The sequence below is a fragment of the Limulus polyphemus genome, unplaced genomic scaffold (genome assembly GCF_000517525.1).
Source record: "Limulus polyphemus unplaced genomic scaffold, Limulus_polyphemus-2.1.2 Scaffold6503, whole genome shotgun sequence".
Lineage (NCBI taxonomy): Eukaryota > Metazoa > Arthropoda > Merostomata > Xiphosura > Limulidae > Limulus > Limulus polyphemus.
The window spans coordinates 23,297-30,673 of NW_013672113.1; the positions used below are offsets into that span (position 1 = coordinate 23,297).

At 33.8% G+C, this 7,377-nt stretch overlaps 1 long non-coding RNA gene across 3 annotated transcripts in view; it reads right to left on the bottom strand.

The window, feature by feature from the left end:
* Nucleotides 1-2,445: 2,445 nt before the first annotated feature.
* The window catches only part of LOC106473786, a 17,858-nt gene continuing 12,926 nt past the window's right edge, over nucleotides 2,446-7,377 (bottom strand). For 2 of the 3 annotated variants that reach the window (XR_002613773.1, XR_001291705.2), the window contains exons 2-3: nucleotides 6,679-6,783; nucleotides 2,446-2,621 (exon numbers count right to left, since the gene is read on the bottom strand). This is a non-coding gene — a long non-coding RNA (uncharacterized LOC106473786). The remainder of the gene's footprint in view (nucleotides 2,622-6,678; nucleotides 6,784-7,377) is intronic. The other variant, XR_002613772.1, reaches the window with a different exon arrangement.

Here is a 7,377-nt window from a genome sequence, read left to right on the forward strand (position 1 = left end):
GCACAACACAAACCCTATCATAACCAGCATCCTCTTGACATTTGCAATCGTTAATCACTTTAAGATTGGTCAGAAGCCCTACACCACATATCCCCAGAAGTGGGGAGGCTGGGTGGTAAATGTGAGAGGGGTAAGTATCCATTGGAAATTCATTTTCAGTGTAGGAAAATGTTAACTTCCAATACAATATCTTACCTCCGCTCATAAAATATCTAGAATCCCACATTGAACTTGTGGAGGGCTGGTGAAAATATGATCCTCCTTTAAGAAGTGTCCATAGAGAGACCAGGAGGTGTGGAACCAAAAGAGAAAATATCACACCTGAGCAGAATTCTGCACCATATCTGATCCAGATATACTCTTTGCTCTTTTATGACAGTGCCATGAACATAAAAAAGTGGAAACACATGAAGGAATCTCAGAATATACATGAAGGTATGACCGATTAACCCAGGTACTCTTTATTGCACATGAGACAAGGTTTTAGTTCAAAATTTTATTCAACTACTTTTTGTTTATGTTATACCAATTAAAATACCATAAAAGCTTAGCTAATAATACGTATTTTAATAGTATACAAGTTTTAAGTTCTTAATTCTACAAGAAAATATTAAAAAAAATCCTGAATTTCCAATAGAGTGACCCATGACATTTTTTATTGGCATTATATCATCCCTATTTTATCAATCAACTCTCGAAAATGTATTAAATTAAACGTAATAAAATCGTTATTACTCAAAGAAACCATAATTTTTATAGTCTTCAATTTTGTTTTGTTACAGAACTATTGAATAGAAAATCAGAATGTAGTTTCATGTTACAATTTGAAGTCATTCTTGAAAGAAAAAAAAAAGGTTAATTTAGGTATATTTAAATTTTTTTTTGGTGGTTACGAGGTCAGTCGAATTGACCGATCCTATTTTGAGATAGGTAGAAAAAATAACAGATAAACTATAAAGTTTTACTGACAAAAAACGTTTGGAATGCATTTAGGAGGTTTTAGGGACTACACAAAGGAAATTTGAGATGACGAAAAGTTTTTTTTAATTTTAACAAGAAAATTACTTTGCACACAGACTTTTCAAAACAAATATTCTATATATTCATGGACAAATCTTCTTAGTTGGACCATCTCTAACCAACACCAGGCCCACCTGGAATGTACCTTCAGAGAATGGTAAAAAGGAGGAAGACCCCAGTAGGAAAAAAACAATCAGTCAGATATATAGACAGTAATACAGCATAATGCTACAACCAAAACCTGACAGCATATGGAATTGTACATCAGGTCCATGTTAGGAAGTGCCATACGTCATCAACACCAGCAGAATGCCACTGCCCTACTCTCAACTGAGTGGTACGAGTCATCATTCAGGAGGACAGGCCTTTATGGTCCACCACCCCAGAGGCTAGGAACTGGTAAGTGGTAAAGACTCCCACGTCACTGAAGACAGTGCAACGGGTGACTGCGATACCCTATTTTGAAAAGCAGAGCTACCACATTGACAAAGTCGATCAACCAAAACCTGGCTGCATCTTGAACTGTACATCAGATCTGTGGTAGGAAGGGTCTCAACGCCACAAGCTTCAGAGATGGGCAGTAATCCCTGTCTGCTTTACTCGTGTCAATCCACGATTGTACAAACTGGGATGAACATATTTATGATGCTAAAAAACCACTAGGAAGAACCATTAGCAATCACGAAGTACACCCCATCTCTGTGGTGAGCATAACCCAATCCTGCTAAGCTAGAAATCCAGCTAAATTACAATAGTTTTCGATGTACTATTTGAATGGGCTAAAATAATGTAACGATTAATAAAAGCTTGACAAGTTTTGTGTAGATACACTCGGAAAATTCAGTTATAGTATGGTTATCTTCTTCTTCCGTAGCTTTTTCCCGTATCTATACGGGGTCGCTATTTTCGGTTTTGGCATGGTTTTTACGGCCGGATGCCCTTCCTGACGCCAACCATCCTCTAATTTAGCAGTGTAAGACTAGAGGGAAGGCTGCTAGTCATCACCACCCACCACCACCAACTCTTGGGCTACTCTTTTACCAACGAATAGTGGGATTGACCGTCACATTATAACGCCCCCACGGCTAAAAGGGCGAGCATGTTTGGTGGGATGGGGGCGCGAACCCGCGACCCGCAGATTGCGAGTCGAGCGTCTTACCCACCTGGCCATGCCGGCCCTAGTTATAGTATGGTTATATAGTGGTTATAAGGCTGGTCAAAACAAACAAGCCCATATACAGAAAAAAAAATTTATCATCAAATACTTTCAATCTATGGCACAGAAGTTGTCCTTGTGTAGCTTTGCCCAAATATTTTACATAAATAATCAATCTATGGCAATGCAAAGATATGGGTGGAGGATATTTCTTGTTAATATAGAAAAATTCAAACATAATTCTTTTTATGAGAAATGAACACGCTCTTACTACAAACATGGCCTGATGAGCCACAACTGTTTCCATTTGGTTTCTTCCACCCACGCCAATTGTTGCAGAGACTTTCTGGCTCACTTATCCAAGAGCAGAGAGAGTCTTCCTCAAAACGATCACTATCTTCAAACGAAAAGCGGTCTCCTTCATCCCAGTCGAACATGCCTGTAACTTCCATAAATGTTAAAATTTATAAACCAGTTTGGTTGATGATACGCTGTTTCTCCTCTAAAACAAATAATGTAGGCACTATGTATAGTCAAATACAATCTATATTACAATACATATTTCTAAATACAGTCTCTGGAAAAGAGTATTCAATATCTTAATGTGTATGTCATGTGAAAAGCAATGTCCAAGAAAACCATGCCTTGATCATGTGATTAACAGAAACATTTAGTCTTCACAAAGTATTCATCACCACCATTCGTAACAAATTCAGTTTCTTGCTTAGATACCTGCAGGTTCCTGTTCTGTTGAGTTGAAAAATATTCCATAACCTTTTAAGCTTATCGGTAATTATATGAAACATTTCATACATAAACTATCAGCTTTTGTTTAAGTTTGTTGTTAAGTTAATAAACAGAAGGAAAAAACATAGCATGAAGTTTAACTTTTTTAAATAATTAGTTTATTTTGAAAATCCAGCATATCTATTTTTTCTGTTTTGCCCTTTTCTAAGACAATCAAAAATTCTATATTGAATGTATTTCAAGGCATGGGCATTAACAAACATAATCACAAGGTATTCTAAGGCATGGGCATTAACAAACATAATCACAAGGTATTCTAAGGCATGGGCATTAACAAACATAATCACAAGGTATTCCAAAGTATGGACATTAACAAACATAATCACAAGGTATTCCAAAGTATGGACATTAACAAACATAATCACAAGGTATTCCAAGGCACTGACATTAACAAACATAATAACAAGGTATTCCAAGGCACAGGCATTAACAAACATAATCATAAGGTATTCCAAGGCACTGATATTAACAAACATAATCACGAGGTATTCCAAGGTATTGACATTAACAAACACAATCACAAGGTATTCCAAGGCACTGACATTAACAAACATAATCACAAGGTATTCCAAGACATTGACATTAATAAACATAATCACAAGGTATTCCAAGGCCAGGGCATTAACAAACATAATCACAAGGTATTCCAATGCATGGGCATTAACAAACACAATCACAAGGTATTCCAAGGCACAGGCATTAACAAACATAATCATAAGGTATTCCAAGGCATTGGAATACCTCATGATTATGTTTGTTAATGTCAGGGCCAGGGCATTAACAAACATAAGCACAAGGTATTCCAAAGCCAGGGCATAAACAAACATAAGCACAAGGTATTCCATAATTATTAATAACAAACAGAAAATAGGTTGATTCCAACAGTGTTTATAAAACCATTAAGGAGAGAGAGAGAGTTTAGTGGGTGATGCCAAACTAACAGTTTGTAGCACCAGAAAACCATTAAGGAGAGAGAGTTTAGTGGGTGATGCCAAACTAACAGTTTGTAGCACTAGAAAACCATTAAGGAGAGAGAGAGAGAGTTTAGTGGGTGATGCCAAACTAACAGTTTGTAGCACCAAGAAAATGTTAAATTAAGTCACGTTGAATTTATTAATAGAAAAAAGTATCAATATTGGTCAGAATGACCAGTAGAAAATGTTGGCTACTGGTCAACCTACTAGAAACTGATTACCAGCTAATATCATTGACAGGGTCTGTACACTAATGAACCGAAGACTCACAAGAATTAGCTTGGCAGCAGACAGTAGCTTCAGTAGTTACTAGGGCTCTATCCAACAGATTACAATTTGTTGGTATTCAATACGTTTCTTTTTTTTTAATTTTTATTTGTTTATGTGAAAATCAAGAGAATAAAAATAGTCAAGAACAAACAATCCATGAAAACAAGTGCCGATTGCTAGGACAAAAATACTGTATTACATGGATTATTACACATACTAACCAATTCACTGAAATATATAGACATCATGGAATTGAAAGGTGAATGTGACATGATCACAATATGATGAGAAGAAAAAAATGACAAGGTTCATTTTAATATATGAAGTAAGGAAACACAGCAAGTACAAGCAAAAGTCAAAGTTCTCAAAGAGTAAAACTAAACCAAATAAAGATGCACAGTCTGTTATAACAATTATGAGCAGTAATGTCATTAACCTAAAGATAAAACTGTCCTTCATGCAACAGAGAGAAACTAAAAGATAAACTACTTAGTGAGAATTATTATGAAACAAATCAATGTATACAATGGATTAGATTATCATTTTTGTAAATAACTTGTATTTCAGTTCCCAACTGTAGAAGATAAACAAAAACATCAACATACCAGCATTAAAAGAAACTTTGGCTACACATGTAACAAGTTCAATAGTCTGAATCAACGCAGCAGGGAAGCTAAAGCAGAAATGATGTCTAAAAACTACATAACATGAATATAACTAATTATATTTGTCATAAGACATTATGTTAGGCTTATTGTGTTTTCTGAATTCTAAATCTAGCCTCTCAAGGAGAGTTTATAATAGCAGTGTTTTATCCACACTATATCCATTTCTGACGGCACATTTCACTCAATCCAGAGCTCTTCAGGCCAGCTGGGATACAACAAACACAGTAGTGGTTGGAACACTTGTTTATAAAGCAATTGTGAAGGTGGTATAAAGATAAAAAACGTAACACTTTTAAAGCACAACGAGCAATGTAATGTATTCTGTTTGTAACAAATATTCTTTTATAAACATACCCTACATTCTCATGTTCACTTTGTCGTTTGTTTCTTTGCAAAATGAGATAATTAATTACAATATTATATGTTGAAAACCTCAAGATAAAATACTATTCCAATACAAGCACACCATTGTTTAATGATATCACACAATCTTTAACACAGCTTTCTCACAGTTTGTTTTAGCATGAGTAACTAAGATATTTATATAGATTTTATTGGCTAAGAAATATCAAACACTGTAAGTACAATTGTTTTTTCAATCTGACTAAACATCAGAAGTTTCAGGCACTGTTCGGTACCAATTTCTGCAACCTCAGAAGTTGTATCTATCTCAAGTTATAAAGCTACTTAAATCATAGAATAATTGTGGGAAGAAAATAAAGTTTTATGTTGAATATCTTAGGACTATTCACATGTTAAACAGTGTTTTCCTATTCAGCATTTCTAAATTAGACTTTTACTGTGTTACTTTCAAATGGGAAGTAATCTATTGCACACGTTATGAAAATATGGTGAAAAAAGATATTTTCTTTGAATTTCTTATTTAAATAGGTAAATATTGCAAAAAATATGTTTTTGTGGAATACATTTTAGTAAGTTATAAACGGGTATGTTATCTAGAAGTAACATTGCTTAATTGAAGAACCAACAAAAATAATTACGTGGCTTATTTAGATTCTTACCTGGAAGTAACAGGATTCAAATACTGACCTACAGTATTTGTATTTATATCAAGAAACAAATATTTATTAGCTGTAACTTACAATGTGAAATAGGGTTAAAATCACATTTTCAGAGTTTTTTTCATTATATATTTTTATAATGGAATTATGTTTGCTCTAAATTTGGAGATATTATGTATTCAACACATGGTAAACAAAGAGTTCTGTCTACCCTTTAAAGGAATTTGACCTCTGTAGACCTAGAAAATCATGCTGAAATTCTGCTTTCTACATGAATGTGCATGCAATAAACAGCCCACTCTGAACTGATACTGGGTTGGTAACATGATTTACTTTTTGTAACACAGAGAACCTAGTTTTTTTTTTTGTGTTAAAGTGTCCTTTACCAGTGTTCTATTGTTTATGTCTAATTTCACATGCACACAATGTCTCCAAAAATTATCATGAAGAACAATATGTAAATACTACAAGTTGAAACAAATTTCCCAGTTATGTATTGTAAACCTGTTTTTTATTTATTAAGATAATGCAAGTACTACAATTAAGATAATTTTCATTTTTGTAACAATTTTTTGCACTCTTCACCTTCAAAAACTCAAACTATAAAGATTTCAGTAACCAAAAATTTCAGTTAAAAAAAAAATGCCCAGAAATTATTATACAATACTGATGACAAGTTACACTAAATTCTCAAAAACTCACTTTAGAACTTTACTTCATTAGAGATAACTTTTTATAGAAACAGTCCTACAAATACTCACTTCTCAAGTACAATTGACAAGTTGACTGAGTACACATTCAAGATTAGGACTGGTCTGATCAATTAGGGAAGAAACTGACCACTTTTGGACACCAGCATTAGGAAACTTCATGTAGAAAAAACAAAAATATTATCAGTTCATCTTCCCAAGAAGCAGGGTATATGCATACATAAAAAATAATTAAAATAGAGACAAACTTCACTAGCAATATATGAGATTATTAATATAATGCAGAAATTATTATTATATTTTCATTGTATAGACAGAAACACAATTTCTTGACATGAAGAACTGAATAAAATTGTAGTTACTTATTGTATTGTCACAAGAAATAAGCCCTAGTTTGAAAACAGTTCATTATTCCAGCTAAAATCCTCTTCAAGCAACACTCTCCAAAAAAACAACCATCCTTTATTGACATTCAATTCAAACAACACTCCCCAATCACTCAACCATCCTTTAATGAAATTCAATTCAAACAACACTACCCAATCACTCAACCATCCTTTATTGGCATTCAATTCAAACACCATTCCCCAATAAAACAACCATCCTTTATTGACATTCAATTCAAACAACACTCTCCAATAAAACAACCATCCTTTATTGACATTCAATTCAAACAACACTCCCCAATAAAACAACCATCCTTTATTGACATTCAATTCAAACAACACTCCCCAATAAAACAACCATCCT